Source organism: Ranitomeya imitator, chromosome 7 (assembly GCF_032444005.1).
Source record: "Ranitomeya imitator isolate aRanImi1 chromosome 7, aRanImi1.pri, whole genome shotgun sequence".
NCBI lineage: Eukaryota > Metazoa > Chordata > Amphibia > Anura > Dendrobatidae > Ranitomeya > Ranitomeya imitator.
The window spans coordinates 141,439,151-141,466,292 of NC_091288.1; the positions used below are offsets into that span (position 1 = coordinate 141,439,151).

The 27,142-nt window shown below is 43.4% G+C and overlaps 1 long non-coding RNA gene across 1 annotated transcript; it reads right to left on the minus strand.

Moving 5' to 3' along the window:
- Positions 1-16,887: 16,887 nt before the first annotated feature.
- Positions 16,888-21,497, minus strand: LOC138644926 (uncharacterized). The gene is made up of 3 exons (XR_011314686.1): positions 20,992-21,497; positions 20,739-20,804; positions 16,888-18,450 (listed from the first exon to the last, which is right to left on the minus strand). It is a non-coding gene; the product is annotated as an uncharacterized lncRNA (long non-coding RNA).
- Positions 21,498-27,142: the final 5,645 nt, after the last annotated feature.

The following is a 27,142-nucleotide window of genomic DNA, read 5'->3' on the forward strand; positions in this document are numbered from 1 at the left end:
AGGCCTAATGCAGTGTAGTTTCCAAGAACTACTAAATGAGAGCCGGAAGATCGAAGCTCAGGAAAGGCAACCTGGAGAACACCTTGGAGTGGAACACACCATCTCTCTACACCCCATACCCAATTTGTAGGCCTAATGCAGTGTAGTTTCCAAGAACTACTAAACGAGAGCCGGAAGATCGGAGCTCAGGAAAGGTAACCTGGAGAACACCTTGGAGTGGAACACACCATCTCTCTACACCCCATACCCAATTTGTAGGCCTAATGCAGTGTAGTTTCCAACAACTACTAAACGAGAGCATTAAGATCGAAGCAATGGCGAGGAAACCTGGGGCACACCTTGGGGAGGCAGACACCGTTAGTAGGCCCTACCAAAGTTGTACCCCCAATGCAGTTTTAAAATTCCTATAGGCTGAAAACAAGACTATTGACGCTCAGCTTTTTTCAAAGGAACACAGCTGAATTGAGTGGCGCAGACAGACACAGGTAGTAGGACTTAACCCAAAAATGTGGCTCACTGCAGCTTAAAAAAGTTACAGGGGTACACAAGCAGCAGTGCTCTGGGCAGTGGAGGACAATTTCAATAGTGGACCGCAGACAGACTTTGTACGCCTACTATTAAAAAAAGGATGCTCTATGCAATTAAAAATAGGTTCCAGGGGTCCACAGGCAGCAGTGGTGTGGTCAGTGGACGAGAATTGGAAGGAGGGACCGCAGACAGGCGTAGTAGACCTAACATAACAAAATTAGGCTGTAGACACTGTAAAATTGGTTCCAGGGGTACACGGGCAGCAGTGGTGTGGTCAGCGGAGGAAAATTGGAATTAGGGACTGCAGACAGACTTTGTAGGCTGTCCCCTGTGGACCATGCATCCAACACATTAACCCAGTGCGCCGTAATGGACACGTAACTTTTTGTGGACATGCCTACTGGTCCATGCGTCTCTTGTCAGGTGCACCTTTCTACTGTTTGATTGCCTGAGTGCTATGACAATGCAGACTTTTTCATGCCGGTGGAGGGCTGGGATGGCTTTTCTCGCAAAAGAAATGTCGACTGGGTAGCTTGAACCGTTGCACAGCGTAGTTCATCTGGGCTTTCTAAATATAAAACAAAGAAAAAAAGGAGGCTACATGCACTTTCAGCTGGGTTCCAGGGGTACACGGCCAGCATTGGTCTGGTCAGTGGAGAACTATTGGAAGGAGTGACCGCAAACAGGCATCGAAGGCCTAACATAATAACACATTGCTGTTGGCAATTTTAAATTGGTTCCAGGGGAACACGGGCAGCAGTGGCCTGGTCAGTGTAGTAGTAGTAGAAAGAACGGACCGCAGACAGGCATCGAAGGCCTAAAATAAAAAAATTGGGCTGGCTGTAGGCAATTTTAAATTGGTTCCAGGGGTACACGGGCAGCAGTGGTGTGGTCAGTGGAGGCATAGTGGAAGGAGTGACCGCAGACAGGCTTCGAAGGCCTAACATAACAAAAATGTCAATACAATGGTATTGTCAGTGGCAGGCATTGAAGAATGTCAGCGCATAGACTAAACATTGGTGGAACTGTGAGATAATTTTGCAAGTGGTAGAGCACTGTTTGAGTTGGGGGGGGGGAAATGTCTTGTGGCCGGCGGTACAGGCCCAGGGCCCCTCATATTACAACGGTGTGTCTGACGTTGGGTGCGCACCACCACCGCCAGAGACACTTTATTGTACTAGGAGGGACCCAGTGGCAGTGCCGTCGACCAAAAGCGGGCACACCCACCTCTTCAGACAAACAGCACTCTCACGGGTGCTGTCGCTAAGTGTCGATACCATGGCCCCGTGTGGGGAGTTTGGCCATTTAGTGAGGTGTAAACATGTCGTATGCTGGACAATCAGGTGCAAAAAATTACGAGATTGGAAAAGGCATTCAGAATAGTCCACAGGCAACACCTTTTCATAGGAAAGCTAGGTGTCAGCTGGGCAAGGTGGGGCAAAAGATTTCGAAATCCAGTTGTGGTTCATTTTAATGAAGGTTAGATCATCTACATTTTGGGTAGCCAGACGAGTCCTTTTTTCTGTTAGTATTGAACCTGCAGCACTGAATACTCTTTCTGATAGGACACTAGCTGCCGGGCAAGCAAGCTCCTGCAATGCATATTCTGCCAATTCTGGCCAGGTGTCTAATTTTGATGCCCAGTAATCAAATGGGAATGACGGTTGAGGGAGAACATCGATAAGGGATGAAAAATAGTTTGTAACCATACTGGACAAATGTTGTCTCTTGTCACTTTGAATTGATGCTGCAGTACCTGTCCTGTCTGCGGTCATAGCAAAATCACTCCACAACCTGGTCAGAAAACCCCTCTGGCCAACGCCACTTCTGATTTCTGCCCCTCTAACTCCTCTGGTCTGCTGGCCCCTGCAGCTCGTGTGAGAACGATCACGGGCGCTGTGTGCAGGGAATGCCAGAAGCAAACGGTCAACAAGAGTTGATTGTTTGGTTGCTAATATTAGTTCCAAGTTCTCATGTGGCATTATATTTTGCAATTTGCCTTTATAGCGAGGATCAAGGAGCCAGGCCAACCAGTAATCGTCATCGTTCATCATTTTAGTTATGCGTGTGTCCCTTTTGAGGATACGTAAGGCATAATCCGCCATGTGGGCCAAAGTTCCAGTTCTCAAATCTGCGGTTGTGCTTGGTTGAGGGGCAGTTTCAGGCAAATCCACGTCACTTGTGTCCCTCCAAAAACCAGAACCCGGCCTTGCCGCGCCACCAATTTCCAGTGGCCCTGGAAAAGCTTCCTCATTAAAAATATAATCATCCCCATCATCCTCCTCGTCGTCCTCCTCCTCTTCGCCCGCTAACTCGTCCTGTACACTGCCCTGGCCAGACAATGGCTGACTGTCATCAAGGCTTTCCTCTTCCTCAGCTGCAGACGCCTGATCCTTTATGTGCGTCAAACTTTGCATCAGCAGACGCATTAGGGGGATGCTCATGCTTATTATGGCGTTGTCTGCACTAACCAGCCATGTGCATTCCTCAAAACACTGAAGGACTTGACACATGTCTTGAATCTTCGACCACTGCACACCTGACAACTCCATGTCTGCCATCCTACTGCCTGCCCGTGTATGTGTATCCTCCCACAAAAACATAACAGCCTGCCTCTGTTCGCACAGTCTCTGAAGCATGTGCAGTGTTGAGTTCCACCTTGTTGCAACGTCTATGATTAGGCGATGCTGGGGAAGGTTCAAAGAACGCTGATAGGTCTGCATACGGCTGGAGTGTACGGGCGAACGGCGGATATGTGAGCAAAGTCCACGCACTTTGAGGAGCAGGTCGGATAACCCCGGATAACTTTTCAGGAAGCACTGCACCACCAGGTTTAAGGTGTGAGCCAGGCAAGGAATGTGTTTCAGTTGGGAAAGGGAGATGGCAGCCATAAAATTCCTTCCGTTATCACTCACTACCTTGCCTGCCTCAAGATCTACAGTGCCCAGCCACGACTGCGTTTCTTTCTGCAAGAACTCGGACAGAACTTCCGCGGTGTGTCTGTTGTCGCCCAAACACTTCATAGCCAATACAGCCTGCTGACGTTTGCCAGTAGCTGCCCCATAATGGGAGACCTGGTGTGCAACAGTGACAGCTGCGGATGCAGTGGTTGTGCGGCTGCGGTCTGTGGACGAGCTCTCGCTTCTGCAGGAGGACGAAGAGGAGGAGGAGGGGGTGCGAACGGCTACAGCCAACTGTTTCCTAGACCGTGGGCTAGGCAGAACTGTCCCAAACTTGCTGTCCCCTGTGGACCCTGCATCCACAACATTCACCCAGTGTGCCGTGATGGACACGTAACGTCCCTGGCCATGCCTACTGGTCCATGCATCTGTTGTCAGGTGCACCTTTGTGCTCACAGACTGCCTGAGTGCATGGACGATGCGCTCTTTAACATGCTGGTGGAGGGCTGGGATGGCTTTTCTGGAAAAAAAGTGTCGACTGGGTAGCTCGTAGCGTGGTACAGCGTAGTCCATCAGGGCTTTGAAAGCTTCGCTTTCAACTAACCGGTAGGGCATCATCTCTAACGAGATTAGTCTAGCTATGTGGGCGTTCAAACCCTGTGTACGCGGATGCGAGGCTAAGTACTTCCTTTTTCTAACCATAGTCTCATGTAGGGTGAGCTGGACTGGAGAGCTGGAGATCGTGGAACTAGCGGGGGTGTCGGTGGACATGGCAGACTGAGAGACGGTGGGAGATGGTATTGTTGCCGCCGGTGCCCTAGATGCAGTGTTTCCTACTACGAAACTGGTGATTCCCTGACCCTGACTGCTTTGGCCTGGCAAAGAAACCTGCACAGATACTGCAGGTGGTGCGGAAAATGGTGGCCCTACACTGCCGGAAGGGATGTTGCGTTGCTGACTAGCTTCATTGGCCGAGGGTGCTACAACCTTAAGGGACGTTTGGTAGTTAGTCCAGGCTTGCAAATGCATGGTGGTTAAATGTCTATGCATGCAACTTGTATTGAGACTTTTCAGATTCTGTCCTCTGCTTAAGGTAGTTGAACATTTTTGACAGATGACTTTGCGCTGATCAATTGGATGTTGTTTAAAAAAATGCCAGACTGCACTCTTTCTAGCATCGGATACCTTTTCAGGCATTGCAGACTGAGCTTTAACCGGATGGCCACGCTGTCCTCCAACAGGTTTTGGCTTTGCCACGCGTTTTGGGCAAGATACGGGCCCGGCAGATGGAACCTGTTGCGATGTTGATGCCTGCTGCGGCCCCTCCTCCTCCACTTCAGAACTGCTGCCGCCTGCACCCTGTTCCCCCAATGGCTGCCAATCGGGGTCAAGAACTGGGTCATCTATTACCTCTTCTTGTAGCTCGTGTGCAACTTCGTCTGTGTCACCGTGTCGGTCGGTGGTATAGCGTTCGTGATGGGGCAACATAGTCTCATCAGGGTCTGATTCTTGATCATTACCCTGCGAGGGCAATGTTGTATGTTGTAGTCTGAGTCAAAGGACCAGCATAGTAGTCTGGCTGTGGCTGTGCATCAGTGCACTCCATGTCAGATTCAACTTGTAATGGGCATGGACTGTTAACTAGAGTTGAGCGACCTTGACCTTTTTAGAGTCGAGCCGGGTTTCGCGAAACCCGACTATCTCAAAAGTCGGGTCGAGTGAAATCGGCCGATTATGACGTAAAGTCGGGATCGACCGAAACACGAAACCCAATGCAAGTCAATGGGGCAGCATAGTCGGCAGTGAGTGGGGGCCAGGAAAACACCTAGAGTGCCCATTTTAATGTCAAAACCATCCATTCTTCTTAATGAAGCTTGTCAAGCGTAATTTACCTTATAATAATTGGAAGGCATTTGAAATTGGGGGTCATTTGGCTAAAGTTGTGTGGGGTAGGGCTGGTTCAAGTAATTAGTGGGCCCAGGAAATCTGGACCACGTCACGGCAGTGGAGCAGGGAGAGGTAAGTATTTCAACTTTGCAAGTGCTGTGATCCTGAGCAAGCAGGGGGGGCCCACTTGTTGGCATTGGCACTGGCACAGGGCCCCTCAAAGTACAGCGGTGTGTTTGCACGGCGGGGGCGCCTCCCACCGGCAGCAACACTTTTGCGTACTATGAGAGGCCCTGTGCCAGTGACGTCGCCAACTAGTATTCCTCCCCCCCACCTGATGAAGGAACCTGCACTTTCATCTGCACCTTCCTCTTTGTCCCCGTGTAAGGTGGTATGGTATGCGGGAAGAGCAACCTGACTTTCAGCAGGGTCACAATGTTGTTGTGTAGCATGCACGGGGAATGTTGCGTTATGGGTCAATGTACCAGCAGACTCATCTATCACTGGCTGGGCAATGGGCACGATGAAGTGGAAACACAGATATAGGCCCAAAGAATAAAGTGGGCTAAATGCAGTTCAAAATTGGTAACACAGGAATAACCAGGGGGCATTGCAGTGGAGGACAACTGGAATGAGAGGCTGACACAGAGAGTAGGGCCAAATCAGTAAGTAGTCGAAATGCAGTTCAAAATTGGCAACCGTAGTAAACAGGCGGCACAGCTTTGTTCAGTGGAGGAGAACAGCAAGGAGTGGCAGACACCGATAGTAGGCCCCAACCCAACTAGTAGGCCAAATGCAGTCTAACATTAACAACTACTTAACGAGAGCCTGAAAATGGAATTTCAGGACAGGAAACCAGGAGAACAGCAAGGAGTGGCAGACACCGATAGTAGGCCCCAAACCAACTAGTACGCCAAATGCAGTTGTTCCATTTAACCACAATTTAATGAGAGCCTGAAGATAGAAGCTCAGGAAAGGCAACCTGGGGAACACCTTGGAGTGTAACACACCATCTCTCTCCACCCCATACCCATTTTGTAGGCCTAATGCAGTGTACTTTTCTACAACTACTAAACGAGAGTCGGAAGACCGAAGCAATGGCAAGGAAACCTGGGGAACACCTTGGAGTGTAACACACCATCTCTCTCCACCCCATACCCAATTTGTAGGCCTAATGCAGTGTAGTTTCCAAGAACTACTAAACGAGAGCCGGAAGATCGAAGCTCAGGAAAGGCAACCTGGGGAACACCTTGGAGTGTAACACACCCTCTCTCTACACCCCATACCCAATTTGAAGGCCTAATGCAGTGTAGTTTCCAAGAACTACTAAACGAGAGCCGGAAGATCGAAGCTCAGGAAAGGCAACCTGGGGAACACCTTGGAGTGTAACACACCCTCTCGCTACACCCCATACCCAATTTGAAGGCCTAATGCAGCGTAGTTTCCAACAACTACTAAACGAGAGCCGGAAGATCGAAGCTCAGGAAAGGCAACCTGGGGAACACCTTGGAGTGTAACAAACCCTCTCTCTACACCCCATACCCAATTTGTAGGCCTAATGCAGCGTAGTTTCCGACAACTACTAAACGATTGCATGAAGATCGAAGCTCAGGAAAGGCAACCTGGGGAACACCTTGGAGTGTAACACACCCTCTCTCTACACCCCATACCCAATTTGAAGGCCTAATGCAGTGTAGTTTCCAAGAACTACTAAACGAGAGCCGGAAGATCGAAGCTCAGGAAAGGCAACCTGGAGAACACCTTGGAGTGGAACACACCATCTCTCTACACCCCATACCCAATTTGTAGGCCTAATGCAGTGTAGTTTCCAAGAACTACTAAACGAGAGCCGGAAGATCGAAGCTCAGGAAAGGCAACCTGGGGAACACCTTGGAGTGTAACACAACGTCTCTCTACACCACGGAAGGGCTGATTCTTAGGAAGGAAGGCTGTTGGAAATAAGCATTGCGCGTCCGAGGGTGATTATATTCTTATTAGGTATATACTCACCCTCGGACGCGCCCTGCTTCTTTATTTGGAATGAATGTTTATTTGCAATGTGGTGTTGACTTTCTCTATTATTTTGGTAATTAATGATTTTATTATTTTCATTGTTTTGCATCTTCTCGGCAATAATATAAAGAAGACGCGACAGGACAACACTCGGTGGATGCCATATGTGTGTTTTCAATTTAAAAAACCTTTCAGTTAACTACTTGCAGGAGAAAGTAATTGTAGCTGGTGGCCATTTTTAGTACTGTACCAGATTTTAGTTGTGTGTTTGTTTTTAATGTTAAAATGTCTGCATTTGATATCTCACCAGTATTTTCTTTTTTATAAGCAAAATACTTTTTTTTTTATTTTATGATGTTGGTTCAAGGGGTACACGGGCAGCAGTAGACAGGTCAGTGGAGGCCTAGTGGAAGGAGGGACCGCAGACAGGCTTCGAAGCCCTAACATAATAAATTGGGCTGCCTGTAGGCAATTTAAAATTGGTTCCAGGGGAACACGGGCAGCAGTAGACAGGTCAGTGGAGGCCTAGAGGAAGGAGGGACCGCAGATGCGCCAATGTTTCCCCCATACCAAATTTGTAGGCCTAATGCAGTGTAGTTTCCAACAACTACTAAACGAGAGCCGGAAGATCGAAGCTCAGGAAAGGCAACCTGGGGAACACCTTGGAGTGTAACACACCCTCTCTCTACACCCCATACCCAATTTGAAGGCCTAATGCAGCGTAGTTTCCAACAACTACTAAACGAGAGCCGGAAGATCGAAGCTCAGGAAAGGCAACCTGGGGAACACCTTGGAGTGTAACACAACGTCTCTCTACACCACGGAAGGGCTGATTCTTAGGAAGGAAGGCTGTTGGAAATAAGCATTGCGCGTCCGAGGGTGATTATATTCTTATTAGGTATATACTCACCCTCGGACGCGCCCTGCTTCTTTATTTGGAATGAATGTTTATTTGCAATGTGGTGTTGACTTTCTCTATTATTTTGGTAATTAATGATTTTATTATTTTCATTGTTTTGCATCTTCTCGGCAATAATATAAAGAAGACGCGACAGGACAACACTCGGTGGATGCCATATGTGTGTTTTCAATTTAAAAAACCTTTCAGTTAACCCCTTCACCCCAAAGCCTGTTTTCACCTAAGTGACAGGGCCAATTTTTACAATTCTGACCACTGTCACTTTATGAGGTTATAACTCTGAAATGCTTCAACGGATCCTGGTGATTCTGACACTGTTTTCTTGTGACATATTGTACTTCATGATAGTGGTAAAACTTCTTCGATATGACTTGCATTTATTTGTGAAAAAAACAAAAATTTGTCGGAAATTATGAAAATTTAGCAATTTTCAAACTCTTAGTTTTTATGCCCTTAAATTAGAGAGTTATATCACATAATATATTTAATAAACAACATTTCCCACATGTCTTCTTTACATCAGCACAATTTTGGAAACATAATTTTTTTTTGTTAGGACGTTATAAGGGTTAAAAGTTGACCAGCGATTTCTCATTTTTGCAACAAAATTTGCAAAACCATTTTTTTACGGACCACCTCACACTTGAAGTGACTTTGAGGGGTCTATATGACAGAAAATGCCCAAAAGTGACACCATTATAAAAACTGCACCCCTCAAGGTACTCAAAACCACATTCAAAAAGTTTATTAACCCTTCAGGTGCTTCACAGGAATTTTTTGAATGTTTAAAAAAATTGAACATTTAACTTTTTTTTCACAAAATTTTTACTTCAGGTCCAATTTGTTTCATTTTACCAAGGGTAACAGGAGAAATTGGACCACAAAAGTCGTTGTACAATTTGTCCTGAGTACGCCGATACCCCATATGTGGGGGTAAATCACTGTTTGGGCACATGGCAGAGCTCGGAAGGGAAGGAGCGCTATTTGACTTTTCAATGCAAGATTTGCTGGAATTGAGATCGGAGCCCATGTCACGATTGGAGAGCCCCTGATGTGCCTAAACAGTGGAAACCCCCACAGGTGACACCATTTTGGAAAGTAGACCCCCTAAGGAACTAATCTAGATGTGTGGTGAGCACTTTGAACCTCCAAGTGCTTCACAGAAGTTTATAATGTAGAGCCGTAAAAAAAAATTTTTTATTAATTTTCACAAAAAATGATCTTTTTGCCCCAAATTTTTTATTTTCCCAAGGGTAAAAGGATAAATTGTACCCCAAAAGTTGTTGTGCAATTTGTACTGAGTACGTCGATACTTCATATATGGGGATAAACCACTGTTTGAGCGCATGGCAGAGCTCGGAAGGGAAGGAGTGCCATTTGACTTTTCAATGCAAAATTGGCTGGAATTGAGATCGGACGCCATGTCGCATTTGGAGAGCCCCTGACGTGCCTTAACAGTGGAAACCCCCCACAAGTGACCCCATTTTGGAAAGAAGACCCCCTAATGAACTTATCTAGATGTGTGGTGAGCACTTTTAACCCCCAATTGTTTCACTAAAGTTTAGAATGTAGCATTGTGAAAATTAAAAAATCATTTTTTCTTTCCACAAAATTATGTTTTAGCCCGCAATTTTTTTTTCCCAAGGGTAACAGGAGAAATTGGACCACAAATGTTATTGTCCAATTTGTCCTGAGTACGATGATACCCCACATGTGGGGGGGAACCACCGTTTGAGTGCATGGCAGAGCTCGGAAGGGAAGGAGCACCGTTTGAAATGCAGACTTAGATGGAATGGACTGCAGGTGTCATGTTGCATTTGCAGAGCCCCTGATGTACCTAAACAGTAGAAACCCACCACAAGTAACCCCATATTGGAAACTAGACCCCCCAAGGAACTTATCTAGATGTGTTGTGAGAGCTTTGAACCAACAAGTGCTTCACTACAGTTTATAACGCAGAGCCGTGAAAATAAAAAATATTTTTTTTTCCACGAAAATGATATTTTATCCCCTATGTTTTTATTTTCCCAAGGGTAACAGGACAAATTGGACCCCAAAAGTTGTTGTCCAACTTGTCCTGAGAACGCTGATACCCCATATGTTGGGGGGAACCACTGTTTGGGTGCACGGCAGAGCTCGAAAGGGAAGGAGCGCCATTTGAAATGCAGACTTAGATGGATTGGTCTGCAGGCGTCATGTTGCATTTGCAGAGCCCCTGATGTACCTAAACAGTAGAAACCCCCCACAAGTGACCCCATATTGGAAACTAGACCCCCCAAGGAACTTATCTAGATGTGTTGTGAGAGCTTCGAACCAACAAGTGTTTCACTACAGTTTATAACGCAGAGCCGTGAAAATAAAAAATATTTTTTTTTTCCACGAAAATGATATTTTATCCCCTATGTTTTTATTTTCCCAAGGGTAACAGGACAAATTGGACCCCAAAAGTTGTTGTCCAACTTGTCCTGAGAACGCTGATACCCCATATGTTGGGGGGAACCACTGTTTGGGCACACAGGAGAACTCGGAAGGGAAGGAGCCCTGTTTTACTTTTTCAAAGCAGAATTGGCTGGAATTGAGATCGGACGCCATGTCGCGTTTGGAGAGCCCCTGATGTGCCTAAACAGTGGAAACCCCCAATTATAACTGAAACCCTAACCCCAACCCTAACCCTAGCCCTAGCCCTAACCCTAGCCCTAACCCTAGCCCTAACCCTAGCCCTAACCCTAACCCTAGCCCTAACCCTAGCACTAACCCTAGCACTAACCCTAGCACTAATGGGAAAATGGAAATAAATACATTTTTTTACATTTTATTATTTTTCCCTAACTAAGGGGGTGATGAAGGGGGGTTTGATTTACTTTTATAGCGTTTTTTTGGCGGATTTTTATGATTGGCAGCCGTCACACACTAAAAGACGCTTTTTATTGCAAAAAATAGTTTTTGCATCACCACATTTTGAGAGCTATAATTTATCCATATTTTGGCCCACAGAGTCATGTGAGATCTTGTTTTTTGCGGGATGAGTTGACGTTTTTATTGGTAACATTTTCAGGCAGATGACATTTTTTGATCGCTTTTTATTCCGATTTTTGGGAGGCGGAATGAACAAAAACCAGCAATTCCTGAATTTCTTTTAGGGGGGCGTTTATACCGTTCCACGTGTGGTAAAATGGATAAAGCAGTTTTATTCTTCGGGTCAGTACGATTACAGCGATACCTCATTTATGTAATTTTTTTTATGTTTTGGCGCTTTTACATAATAAAAACTATTTTATATAAAAAAATAATTGTTTTTTGCATCGCATTATTCTGAGAGCTATAACTTTTTTATTTTTCTGCTGATGATGTTGCATGGCGGCTTTTTTTTTGCGGGACAAGATGATGTTTTCAGCGGTACCATGGTTATTTATATCCGTCGTTTTGATCGCGTGTTATTCCACTTTTTGTTCGCCTGTATGATAATAAAGCGTTGTTTTTTGCCTTGTTTTTTTTTTTTTTTTTGCGGTGTTCACTGAAGGGGTTAACTAGTGGGATAGTTTTATAGAGCGGGTCGTTACGGACGCGGCGATACCAAATATGTGTACATTTATTGTTTTTTTTTTTTTTTTACATAAATAAATGGATTTATTGGGAAATGTTTTTTTTTTTTTTATTTGGGGATTTTTTTTTTTTTTTTTTTACACATTCTATTTTTTTTTTTTTTACTTTCTAACATTGTCCCAGGGTGGGACATCTCTGTATTAGATCAGATCGTTGATCTGACACTGTGCATAGCACACTGTCAGATCAACGATCTGACAGGCAGCTTAGCTGGCTTCCAGCGCCTGCTCTCAGCAGGCGCCGGCTAGCCAGGTCACTTCATGACCCGGAAGGAGTCCGGTGGCCATCTTGGATCCGGGGACTCCTTCCGGGTCACCGGAGCAACGCGATCTCATTGCGTTGCTCCGGTGGGAGAGCGCAGGGAGCCCCCGTCCCTGCGCGATCCCCCTCTATGCCGCTGTCACTACTGACAGCGGCATCAGAGGGGTTAAATGCCCGCGATCGGCGATAGCGCCGATCGTGGGCATTGCTGCGGGGTGTCAGCTGTCATATACAGCTGACACCCGCACCCGATCACCGCGGCGCTCAGCGCGAGACCGCGGTGATCGATGCGCCGTACTAGTACTGCTGCTGGCACTAATGCAGTGCCGGCAGCGCAGTACTAGTACGGCGCATGGCGCGAAGGGGTTAACTACTTGCAGGAGAAAGTAATTGTAGCTGGTGGCCATTTTTAGTACTGTACCAGATTTTAGTTGTGTGTTTGTTTTTAATGTTAAAATGTCTGCATTTGATATCTCACCAGTATTTTCTTTTTTATAAGCAAAATACTTTTTTTTTTATTTTATGATGTTGGTTCAAGGGGTACACGGGCAGCAGTAGACAGGTCAGTGGAGGCCTAGTGGAAGGAGGGACCGCAGACAGGCTTCGAAGCCCTAACATAATAAATTGGGCTGCCTGTAGGCAATTTAAAATTGGTTCCAGGGGAACACGGGCAGCAGTAGACAGGTCAGTGGAGGCCTAGAGGAAGGAGGGACCGCAGATGCGCCAATGTTTCCCCCATACCAAATTTGTAGGCCTAATGCAGCGTAGTTTCCAACAACTACTAAACGAGAGCCGGAAGATCGAAGCTCAGGAAAGGCAACCTGGGGAACACCTTGGAGTGTAACACAACGTCTCTCTACACCACGGAAGGGCTGATTCTTAGGAAGGAAGGCTGTTGGAAATAAGCATTGCGCGTCCGAGGGTGATTATATTCTTATTAGGTATATACTCACCCTCGGACGCGCCCTGCTTCTTTATTTGGAATGAATGTTTATTTGCAATGTGGTGTTGACTTTCTCTATTATTTTGGTAATTAATGATTTTATTATTTTCATTGTTTTGCATCTTCTCGGCAATAATATAAAGAAGACGCGACAGGACAACACTCGGTGGATGCCATATGTGTGTTTTCAATTTAAAAAACCTTTCAGTTAACTACTTGCAGGAGAAAGTAATTGTAGCTGGTGGCCATTTTTAGTACTGTACCAGATTTTAGTTGTGTGTTTGTTTTTAATGTTAAAATGTCTGCATTTGATATCTCTCCAGTATTTTCTTTTTTGTAAGCAAAATACTTATTTTTATATTTTCTGATGTTGGTTCCAGGGGTACACGGGCAGCAGTGCCCTGGTCAGTGTAGTAGTAGTTGAAAGAATGGACCGCAGACAGGCATCGAAGGCCTAAAATAAAAAAATTGGGCTGGCTGTAGGCAATTTTAAATTGGTTCCAGGGGTACACGGGCAGCAGTGGTGTGGTCAGTGGAGGCCTAGTGGAAGGAGTGACCGCAGACAGGCATCGAAGGCCTAAAATAATAACACATGGCTGTAGGCAATTTTAAATTGGTTCCAGGGGTACACGGGCAGCAGTGGTGTGGTCAGTGGAGGCCTAGTGGAAGGAGTGACCGCAGACAGGCATCGAAGGCCTAAAATAATAACACATGGCTGTAGGCAATTTTAAATTGGTTCCAGGGGTACACGGGCAGCAGTGGTGTGGTCAGTGGAGGCCTAGTGGAAGGAGTCACCGCAGACAGGCATCGAAGGCCTAAAATAATAACACATGGCTGTAGGCAATTTTAAATTGGTCCAGGGGTACACGGGCAGCAGTGGTGTGGTCAGTGGTGGCCTAGTGGAAGGAGTGACCGCAGACAGGCATCGAAGGCCTAAAATAATAACACATGGCTGTAGGCAATTTTAAATTGGTTCCAGGGGTACACGGGCAGCAGTGCCCTGGTCAGTGTAGTAGTAGTTGAAAGAATGGACCGCAGACAGGCATCGAAGGCCTAAAATAATAACACATGGCTGTAGGCAATTTTAAATTGGTTCCAGGGGTACACGGGCAGCAGTGACCTGGTCAGTGTAGTAGTAGTTGAAAGAATGGACCGCAGACAGGCATCGAAGGCCTAAAATAAAAAAATTGGGCTGGCTGTAGGCAATTTTAAATTGGTTCCAGGGGTACACGGGCAGCAGTGGTGTGGTCAGTGGAGGCCTAGTGGAAGGAGTGACCGCAGACAGGCATCGAAGGCCTAAAATAATAACACATGGCTGTAGGCAATTTTAAATTGGTTCCAGGGGTACACGGGCAGCAGTGACCTGGTCAGTGTAGTAGTAGTTGAAAGAATGGACCGCAGACAGGCATCGAAGGCCTAAAATAAAAAAATTGGGCTGGCTGTAGGCAATTTTAAATTGGTTCCAGGGGTACACGGGCAGCAGTGGTGTGGTCAGTGGAGGCCTAGTGGAAGGAGTGACCGCAGACAGGCATCGAAGGCCTAAAATAATAACACATGGCTGTAGGCAATTTTAAATTGGTTCCAGGGGTACACGGGCAGCAGTGGTGTGGTCAGTGGAGGCCTAGTGGAAGGAGTGACCGCAGACAGGCATCGAAGGCCTAAAATAATAACACATGGCTGTAGGCAATTTTAAATTGGTTCCAGGGGTACACGGACAGCAGTGCCCTGGTCAGTGTAGTAGTAGTTGAAAGAATGGACCGCAGACAGGCATCGAAGGCCTAAAATAAAAAAGTTGGGCTGGCTGTAGGCAATTTTAAATTGGTTCCAGGGGTACACGGGCAGCAGTGGTGTGGTCAGTGGAGGCCTAGTGGAAGGAGTGACCGCAGACAGGCATCGAAGGCCTAAAATAATAACACATGGCTGTAGGCAATTTTAAATTGGTTCCAGGGGTACACGGGCAGCAGTGACCTGGTCAGTGTAGTAGTAGTTGAAAGAATGGACCGCAGACAGGCATCGAAGGCCTAACATAACAAAAATGTCAATACAATGGTATTGTCAGTGGCAGGCATTGAAGGATGTCAGCGCATAGACTAAACATTGGTGGAGCTGTGAGATAATTTTGCAAGTGGTAGAGCACTGTTTGAGCTGGGGTGGGGGGAAACTGTCTTGTGGCCGGCGGTACAGGCCCAGGGCCCCTCATATTACAACGGTGTGTCTGACGTTGGGTGCGCACCACCACCGCCAGAGACACTTTATTGTACTAGGAGGGACCCAGTGGCAGTGCCGTCGACCAAAAGCGGGCTCACCCACCTCTTCAGACAAACTGCACTCTCACGGGTGCTGTCGCCAAGTGTCGATACCACGGCCCTGTGTGGGGAGTTTGGCCATTTAGTGAGGTGTAAACATGTCGTATGCTGGACAATCAGGTGCTGAAAATTACGAGATTGGAAAAGGCATTCAGAATAGTCCACAGGCAACACCTTTTCATAGGAAAGCTAGGTGTCAGCCGGGCAAGGTGGGGCAAAAGATTTCGAAATCCAGTTGTGGTTCATTTTAATGAAGGTTAGATCATCTACATTTTGGGTAGCCAGACGAGTCCTTTTTTCTGTTAGTATTGAACCTGCAGCACTGAATACTCTTTCTGATAGGACACTAGCTGCCGGGCAAGCAAGCTCCTGCAATGCATATTCTGCCAATTCTGGACAGGTGTCTAATTTTGATGCCCAGTAATCAAATGGGAATGACGGTTGAGGGAGAACATCGATAAGGGATGAAAAATAGTTTGTAACCATACTGGACAAATGTTGTCTCCTGTCACTTTGAATTGATGCTGCAGTACCTGTCCTGTCTGCGGTCATAGCAAAATCACTCCACAACCTGGTCAGAAAACCCCTCTGGCCAACGCCACTTCTGATTTCTGCCCCTCTAACTCCTCTGGTCTGCTGGCCCCTGCAGCTCGTGTGAGAACGATCACGGGCGCTGTGTGCAGGGAATGCCAGAAGCAAACGGTCAACAAGAGTTGATTGTTTGGTTGCTAATATTAGTTCCAAGTTCTCATGTGGCATTATATTTTGCAATTTGCCTTTATAGCGAGGATCAAGGAGGCAGGCCAACCAGTAATCGTCATCATTCATCATTTTAGTTATGCGTGTGTCCCTTTTGAGGATACGTAAGGCATAATCCGCCATGTGGGCCAAAGTTCCAGTTCTCAAATCTGCGGTTGTGCTTGGTTGAGGGGCAGTTTCAGGCAAATCCACGTCACTTGTGTCCCTCAAAAAACCAGAACCCGGCCTTGCCGCGCCACCAATTTCCAGTGGCCCCGGAAAAGCTTCCTCATTAAAAATATAATCATCCCCATCATCCTCCTCCTCCTCTTCGCCCGCTACCTCGTCCTGTACACTGCCCTGGCCAGACAATGGCTGACTGTCATCAAGGCTTTCCTCTTCCTCAGCTGCAGACGCCTGATCCTTTATGTGCGTCAAACTTTGCATCAGCAGACGCATTAGGGGGATGCTCATGCTTATTATGGCGTTGTCTGCACTAACCAGCCGTGTGCATTCCTCAAAACACTGAAGGACTTGACACATGTCTTGAATCTTCGACCACTGCACACCTGACAACTCCATGTCTGCCATCCTACTGCCTGCCCGTGTATGTGTATCCTCCCACAAAAACATAACAGCCTGCCTCTGTTCGCACAGTCTCTGAAGCATGTGCAGTGTTGAGTTCCACCTTGTTGCAACGTCTATGATTAGGCGATGCTGGGGAAGGTTCAAAGAACGCTGATAGGTCTGCATACGGCTGGAGTGAGAAAAACATGCTCAACCCCATAGAGTAAACCCCAAAGAACAATCACCACGGGAAATACCGGTATATACAATATTTATTTGACACTAACAGACCATACAAAAACACTTGAGAATAAAAATAAAAATACAAACAAATCTTTAATATATATTTGTGTATTAAAATCCTGTTAAAAATATATTAGAATAATAAGATGTATATATATATAGCTAATTATAGCAGTGCCTGTGGCTCTAGGATGTCCCTATAATATAATTAATATGTCCCTATAAAAAAATCCTACAGGTCCAATATGACCAAATCAGCAGCGCTGAAGAGGAAAAAGTAAGGGGGAACAGTGAAAAAATGTGTAGGAGGTATAGATCGTTGTATAAACAGTGCGTGATAATAATGGTGCCTAATTATAAATGACAAAACACATGTGGTAAAAATAACCAAGAGGACCATATAGGAGGACACTTACTTATATCGTAGTAATAATAGCAGGGATCAACCGAGGCACACCAGGGCACCCCGACGCGCGTTTCGGATGCGTGTTCCTTCGTCAGGGGGTGACAATTAGCTAAATTACGGGCTTTATATAGTGTGGACCGCAGATGATTGCAGCTGCAATGTAGGCGGCGCATGCGCGGTCGGAGGACCCGGAAGCCGGCGCCGGAGACGCCACGTGACCGGACGCACAGGGAGAATCCCGGCGTTGCCAAGGCCACAATGACGCTCCTGACGCGACCTCCGGACCCCAACCACGCATGCGCACCACCGCGGCAGCACCATGGGCGTAAGAGACAGGGAAATTGTCTCATGTGATCAATGATTAAAACAGAGGTAGTATTGTCAGGAGGCAGAATCATGGTAAACAGATCCGCCACATAGCAGGGCAATATAAGGGAGAACGGGATATATCTGAAACAAAAATCAGATGGTATATGCCACAGCAAATATACAGGGGGAAATAGATGTAAAGGAAGGGGGGTGAAAAAAATCACGTGAGTGGATCCGGGCAATGTCATAGGATAATAACGATATATACACAGCAATATATCAAAACCTAAGTGGGATACAATTTAGAAAAATTTTTTTTGAATATAAAAAACTATATTTAAATGGTGACCATATAAGGTCACTAATACCATTATATCTAAATACAATTCTGGGGATAATTGTGAATTGTTTGGCACATGTATATATATATTTTTTGTATTATAGAGCACGTAGGAAGAATAATCAATATAGTATATATAATTCCATAATAATAGATATAAAAATAAAAAGATGATAAGAAGGTATATATATATGTGGAACATCCATGAATAACAATTGCTTGTTCTATTCCGCAGGGAAGAATATTTCAAATAGTCCATGTTCATCTCCAAACACGAGACCCGCCAGAATAACAGTCAAAGAGGTCCCTCCACAATCCTTCAGCAATCCTACCACGGGTAACCTGGCTTTGTTGAAGAGGGGACAAAGCCATGTCCATCCATCCAATTCAGGGTATCCCAAGGGTGAGGACACCGCAGTTCACCTCCAGGTCATCAGATCACATCAATCAATGGTAAGTATCAAATATATAGTATATTAAAATATACCTATAGTATACAAAATATTAAAATTAGTATCAAAGCATAATACACACTCAATCTAAAACCACAAAAATTAAAATGATAAAATTATATATATACCATATACATACATACACACATATATACATACATATATTACACATACACTCACATACATACATATATAGAGAACTACACTAAAAGTGATTAGTATCAAGAGGACATAATTATTCATAGGAATGGGGCAAAACTTAAATTTTCATTTAACCCGTTAGGGGACACAGTGCCTAGTAGCCAAATCCATTTCGTTTCAAGTTGTGATAATGGTTTATTGATTTTACCACCCCTTTCATTCGTTACAATCTTGTCAATACCAAATACATGCAAAAGGGATGCATCACAATTATGGTACAATTTAAAATGTTTGGGTATTGTTTTCAATAAATTGACATCAACAATATCCTTAGCAGCTTGTATACCCAAGATATGTTCACGAACACGAATTTTAAGCTGGCGTGTCGTCATCCCAATATATATTAGGGAACAGGGGCATTGAGCAAAGTAGATCACTGCTTTGGTTGTACACGTTATAGATTGTTTAATTTGATATGTAGTTGTACCTTTTGCATTCATAAATGTATTAGTTCTTTTGATATTCGGACAGGCTACACAATTACCGCATGGTCTACATCCTGGTGTTGGTTTGATTTTAGTCAGAAAGGAAACAGAGGGTTTTGGTTCTCCCACATAATGGCTTTTAACTAGGGTATCTCTCAAATTTCGTGATCTCCTAAATGTTATAAAAGGACGATCACCAATGTATTTTGCTATTATTGGGTCGCTTTGGAGGATAGGCCAAGATTTAGTCAGGAGTTGGCGCATCAATTCCGATTGACCATGAAATTGGGTAATGTATCTGACTGGTTGAATGGATGGTTTTGATATAGTAGAATATAAGGTCTGGTGTCTATTAGTATGCTTGGCTCTATTGAACGCCTTTTTAATTGATCTATGGCTGTAGCCTTGTTCAACAAATCTGGCTTTGAGGTCGGCAGCTTGTTTTATAAAATCCTCTTCGTTGGTACATATTCTTCTCAAACGTAGAAACTGTCCGGTCGGTATGGCTTTTATCATGGCCCTCGGATGTGATGATGTCGCATGGAGGAACGAATTTACGGACGTAGGTTTTCGGTATAGGTCAGTGATCAAGGAATTGTCCACTCCACGCTTCACACATACATCCAGGAATTCAATATAATTCGGGTCACACTTAAAAGTTAGATGTATGTTACTAGAATTCTGGTTAAGTTGTCCCATAAAATCATCGAGTAACACTCTAGAACCCTGCCAGATAAAAAAGATGTCATCAATGAAGCGCACCCATAATGGGATGCGCTCCATTGATGCCATAAGGTCAGACCCAAGGAGGTCCCTCTCCCACAGCCCCAGGAAAAGGTTAGCATACGCCGGCGCAAAAGATGCACCCATAGCGGTGCCCTGGAGCTGCAGGTAGAAGGACCCCTTGAACATAAAAAAATTGTGAGACAGAGAGAATTGAAGAAGTTCCAAAATAAAATTGCTCATATCACTGGATATCATAGATGAATTTAAAAAATGCCGCGCAGCTCTTAGACCGTCATTGTGTCGGATATTTGTGTACAACGACTCCACATCGCAGGACACAAGTAGTGTGTCATTGTCAACGTGGAGTCCATCAATTTTCTTTAAAAAATCGTTAGTGTCCTTCACAAACGAGGGCAACTCTTCAACCAATGGTTTTAATTTAAAATCAATAAATTTGTTGATATTTTCCATAAAATTGCCACATCCTGATATTATTGGTCTACCGGGCGGCGTAGTACTGTTCTTGTGTATTTTGGGTAATAAGTACATTGTGGGGATAATTGGTTCAGTAACCTGTAAAGCCAGAAACAATTCTTTAGTTATTATTCCCTTGCCATTAGCTTCCTTTAGAATCACCATTAATTCTTTACTAAATTTTTCAAGAGGATTAAATGTGAGTTTCTTATAACACACCTCAACTCTCAACTGTTTAAATGCTTCCGCCTCATAGAGTATTTTAGGCCAGATTACTATACTCCCCCCCTTTTCCGCGGGTTTAATTAAAATATCATTCATTGTTTTTAATTTAGCCAGACTCTGCTTTTCCTCATGACTGAGATTATCCATGTTGGGATAGCAAGGGATTTTATCAAATTCCTTGCTGACAGTTTGTACAAATATCTCCAATGTTGGACAGGAAGATAGCGGTGGAAATCTACGAGAACAGGGTTGTATTGATTTTGGAATCTTACCTTCCTCAATTTCAATATGCTCCTGTGCCAATTCTTCTAAGATATTCAGTGTCTCCTGCTCCGTCTCTGTTGGAAATAGTCTCATTAAGTCCTCATTATGAAAATGACGTTTAAAAATAAGTTTTCTTGCGAATAAATGCAAGTCCTTAACTGCAGTGAATTTATCAAATTTTGCTGTGGGACAAAACATCAAACCTTTGTTCAACACAGCAATCTCAGTTTGGGAGAAACAGTGTGAACTCAAATTAATTACCTTATTATTGCCTTTGTAATTGTCAGGAGAATATCTAAAGTTCTTCTTGGCTGGCATATAACGGGGTTCACGCTTCCGTTTAGGGGTAGAATAGATTGAAACTGATGTAGAGACGGAGGAGGAGGCACACGAAATATCACCATTAACCATATCAGAATTGGTAGACATAGTCCGCTCCCGTACTTCTTCTCTATTTGGTGGCTTCCGCCATCTGTATACTCTGCCGTTGGCAATGTCCCTCTGATCTCTGAGTAGTTTATCAGTTTGTCTTGCCTGTATATCCTTTACCCACTGATCCACCAATTTATCCAATTGTGGATTAATTGATTCAAATTGATCACTTGTCAAATTTGTTTTTGCTCTACCAAGGGTTTCTTCCAACCGTATATCGATCTCAGTTAGGGTTTTCATATTGTATTGGATTAATAGACCCATCAACTTTATAGATGTTTCATTGCATATTGTTTCCCATTTATTAATAAAATCATCATCCTCGACCGGAAATGATGGTGTAATTTGGATCTGTAGGCCCCTAGGGATAAGTTTCCTTTGTACATAGTTCTCTAAAAAAGCCCGGTTCCACCATGAGCGTGTTCTCTTGTATGTCAAGTTTTTGATGGTATAAAAGAAATCATTAAATTGTGGACCCACGGCAGCACTAGCACTTACACCGTTAGCCCCAAATACCATATTTACTTGTCCCTGCCAGGACTGTTCCCTGGACTTAAAATCCATGTGTAGAGCAAGAGGATGGCCTGTGCAAAACACAGTAAATAATAATTAACAAAGCACACTATCGAAAACAGGGTAAAATAGAAAGAAGTACCTATATATAAAAAGTTATATTAACAAAAAAATTTTTTTAAAATGTATATATATAAAAGATAAATATAAGTAACCACCCTGAAAACACCCAGTATGCCAAAGGTGTAGTGTAACCACTACATTACTTATAGGAAAACATGCTCAACCCCATAGAGTAAACCCCAAAGAACAATCACCACGGGAAATACCGGTATATACAATATTTATTTGACACTAACAGACCATACAAAAACACTTGAGAATAAAAATAAAAATACAAACAAATCTTTAATATATATTTGTGTATTAAAATCCTGTTAAAAATATATTAGAATAATAAGATGTATATATATATATAGCTAATTATAGCAGTGCCTGTGGCTCTAGGATGTCCCTATAATATAATTAATATGTCCCTATAAAAAAATCCTACAGGTCCAATATGACCAAATCAGCAGCGCTGAAGAGGAAAAAGTAAGGGGGAACAGTGAAAAAATGTGTAGGAGGTATAGATCGTTGTATAAACAGTGCGTGATAATAATGGTGCCTAATTATAAATGACAAAACACATGTGGTAAAAATAACCAAGAGGACCATATAGGAGGACACTTACTTATATCGTAGTAATAATAGCAGGGATCAACCGAGGCACACCAGGGCACCCCGACGCGCATTTCGGATGCGTGTTCCTTCATCAGGGGGTGACAATTAGCTAAATTACGGGCTTTATATAGTGTGGACCGCAGATGATTGCAGCTGCAATGTAGGCGGCGCATGCGCGGTCGGAGGACCCGGAAGCCGGCGCCGGAGACGCCACGTGACCGGACGCACAGGGAGAATCCCGGCGTTGCCAAGGCCACAATGACGCTCCTGACGCGACCTCCGGACCCCAACCACGCATGCGCACCACCGCGGCAGCACCATGGGCGTAAGAGACAGGGAAATTGTCTCATGTGATCAATGATTAAAACAGAGGTAGTATTGTCAGGAGGCAGAATCATGGTAAACAGATCCGCCACATAGCAGGGCAATATAAGGGAGAACGGGATATATCTGAAACAAAAATCAGATGGTATATGCCACAGCAAATATACAGGGGGAAATAGATGTAAAGGAAGGGGGGTGAAAAAAATCACGTGAGTGGATCCGGGCAATGTCATAGGATAATAACGATATATACACAGCAATATATCAAAACCTAAGTGGGATACAATTTAGAAAAAAATTTTTTGAATATAAAAAACTATATTTAAATGGTGACCATATAAGGTCACTAATACCATTATATCTAAATACAATTCTGGGGATAATTGTGAATTGTTTGGCACATGTATATATATATTTTTTGTATTATAGAGCACGTAGGAAGAATAATCAATATAGTATATATAATTCCATAATAATAGATATAAAAATAAAAAGATGATAAGAAGGTATATATATATGTGGAACATCCATGAATAACAATTGCTTGTTCTATTCCGCAGGGAAGAATATTTCAAATAGTCCATGTTCATCTCCAAACACGAGACCCGCCAGAATAACAGTCAAAGAGGTCCCTCCACAATCCTTCAGCAATCCTACCACGGGTAACCTGGCTTTGTTGAAGAGGGGACAAAGCCATGTCCATCCATCCAATTCAGGGTATCCCAAGGGTGAGGACACCGCAGTTCACCTCCAGGTCATCAGATCACATCAATCAATGGTAAGTATCAAATATATAGTATATTAAAATATACCTATAGTATACAAAATATTAAAATTAGTATCAAAGCATAATACACACTCAATCTAAAACCACAAAAATTAAAATGATAAAATTATATATATACCATATACATACATACACACATATATACATACATATATTACACATACACTCACATACATACATATATAGAGAACTACACTAAAAGTGATTAGTATCAAGAGGACATAATTATTCATAGGAATGGGGCAAAACTTAAATTTTCATTTAACCCGTTAGGGGACACAGTGCCTAGTAGCCAAATCCATTTCGTTTCAAGTTGTGATAATGGTTTATTGATTTTACCACCCCTTTCATTCGTTACAATCTTGTCAATACCAAATACATGCAAAAGGGATGCATCACAATTATGGTACAATTTAAAATGTTTGGGTATTGTTTTCAATAAATTGACATCAACAATATCCTTAGCAGCTTGTATACCCAAGATATGTTCACGAACACGAATTTTAAGCTGGCGTGTCGTCATCCCAATATATATTAGGGAACAGGGGCATTGAGCAAAGTAGATCACTGCTTTGGTTGTACACGTTATAGATTGTTTAATTTGATATGTAGTTGTACCTTTTGCATTCATAAATGTATTAGTTCTTTTGATATTCGGACAGGCTACACAATTACCGCATGGTCTACATCCTGGTGTTGGTTTGATTTTAGTCAGAAAGGAAACAGAGGGTTTTGGTTCTCCCACATAATGGCTTTTAACTAGGGTATCTCTCAAATTTCGTGATCTCCTAAATGTTATAAAAGGACGATCACCAATGTATTTTGCTATTATTGGGTCGCTTTGGAGGATAGGCCAAGATTTAGTCAGGAGTTGGCGCATCAATTCCGATTGACCATGAAATTGGGTAATGTATCTGACTGGTTGAATGGATGGTTTTGATATAGTAGAATATAAGGTCTGGTGTCTATTAGTATGCTTGGCTCTATTGAACGCCTTTTTAATTGATCTATGGCTGTAGCCTTGTTCAACAAATCTGGCTTTGAGGTCGGCAGCTTGTTTTATAAAATCCTCTTCGTTGGTACATATTCTTCTCAAACGTAGAAACTGTCCGGTCGGTATGGCTTTTATCATGGCCCTCGGATGTGATGATGTCGCATGGAGGAACGAATTTACGGACGTAGGTTTTCGGTATAGGTCAGTGATCAAGGAATTGTCCACTCCACGCTTCACACATACATCCAGGAATTCAATATAATTCGGGTCACACTTAAAAGTTAGATGTATGTTACTAGAATTCTGGTTAAGTTGTCCCATAAAATCATCGAGTAACACTCTAGAACCCTGCCAGATAAAAAAGATGTCATCAATGAAGCGCACCCATAATGGGATGCGCTCCATTGATGCCATAAGGTCAGACCCAAGGAGGTCCCTCTCCCACAGCCCCAGGAAAAGGTTAGCATACGCCGGCGCAAAAGATGCACCCATAGCGGTGCCCTGGAGCTGCAGGTAGAAGGACCCCTTGAACATAAAAAAAATTGTGAGACAGAGAGAATTGAAGAAGTTCCAAAATAAAATTGCTCATATCACTGGATATCATAGATGAATTTAAAAAATGCCGTGCAGCTCTTAGACCGTCATTGTGTCGGATATTTGTGTACAACGACTCCACATCGCAGGACACAAGTAGTGTGTCATTGTCAACGTGGAGTCCATCAATTTTCTTTAAAAAATCGTTAGTGTCCTTCACAAACGAGGGCAACTCTTCAACCAATGGTTTTAATTTAAAATCAATAAATTTGTTGATATTTTCCATAAAATTGCCACATCCTGATATTATTGGTCTACCGGGCGGCGTAGTACTGTTCTTGTGTATTTTGGGTAATAAGTACATTGTGGGGATAATTGGTTCAGTAACCTGTAAAGCCAGAAACAATTCTTTAGTTATTATTCCCTTGCCATTAGCTTCCTTTAGAATCACCATTAATTCTTTACTAAATTTTTCAAGAGGATTAAATGTGAGTTTCTTATAACACACCTCAACTCTCAACTGTTTAAATGCTTCCGCCTCATAGAGTATTTTAGGCCAGATTACTATACTCCCCCCCTTTTCCGCGGGTTTAATTAAAATATCATTCATTGTTTTTAATTTAGCCAGACTCTGCTTTTCCTCATGACTGAGATTATCCATGTTGGGATAGCAAGGGATTTTATCAAATTCCTTGCTGACAGTTTGTACAAATATCTCCAATGTTGGACAGGAAGATAGCGGTGGAAATCTACGAGAACAGGGTTGTATTGATTTTGGAATCTTACCTTCCTCAATTTCAATATGCTCCTGTGCCAATTCTTCTAAGATATTCAGTGTCTCCTGCTCCGTCTCTGTTGGAAATAGTCTCATTAAGTCCTCATTATGAAAATGACGTTTAAAAATAAGTTTTCTTGCGAATAAATGCAAGTCCTTAACTGCAGTGAATTTATCAAATTTTGCTGTGGGACAAAACATCAAACCTTTGTTCAACACAGCAATCTCAGTTTGGGAGAAACAGTGTGAACTCAAATTAATTACGTTATTATTGCCTTTGTAATTGTCAGGAGAATATCTAAAGTTCTTCTTGGCTGGCATATAACGGGGTTCACGCTTCCGTTTAGGGGTAGAATAGATTGAAACTGATGTAGAGACGGAGGAGGAGGCACACGAAATATCACCATTAACCATATCAGAATTGGTAGACATAGTCCGCTCCCGTACTTCTTCTCTATTTGGTGGCTTCCGCCATCTGTATACTCTGCCGTTGGCAATGTCCCTCTGATCTCTGAGTAGTTTATCAGTTTGTCTTGCCTGTATATCCTTTACCCACTGATCCACCAATTTATCCAATTGTGGATTAATTGATTCAAATTGATCACTTGTCAAATTTGTTTTTGCTCTACCAAGGGTTTCTTCCAACCGTATATCGATCTCAGTTAGGGTTTTCATATTGTATTGGATTAATAGACCCATCAACTTTATAGATGTTTCATTGCATATTGTTTCCCATTTATTAATAAAATCATCATCCTCGACCGGAAATGATGGTGTAATTTGGATCCGTAGGCCCCTAGGGATAAGTTTCCTTTGTACATAGTTCTCTAAAAAAGCCCGGTTCCACCATGAGCGTGTTCTCTTGTATGTCAAGTTTTTGATGGTATAAAAGAAATCATTAAATTGTGGACCCACGGCAGCACTAGCACTTACACCGTTAGCCCCAAATACCATATTTACTTGTCCCTGCCAGGACTGTTCCCTGGACTTAAAATCCATGTGTAGAGCAAGAGGATGGCCTGTGCAAAACACAGTAAATAATAATTAACAAAGCACACTATCGAAAACAGGGTAAAATAGAAAGAAGTACCTATATATAAAAAGTTATATTAACAAAAAAATTTTTTTAAAATGTATATATATAAAAGATAAATATAAGTAACCACCCTGAAAACACCCAGTATGCCAAAGGTGTAGTGTAACCACTACATTACTTATAGGAAAACATGCTCAACCCCATAGAGTAAACCCCAAAGAACAATCACCACGGGAAATACCGGTATATACAATATTTATTTGACACTAACAGACCATACAAAAACACTTGAGA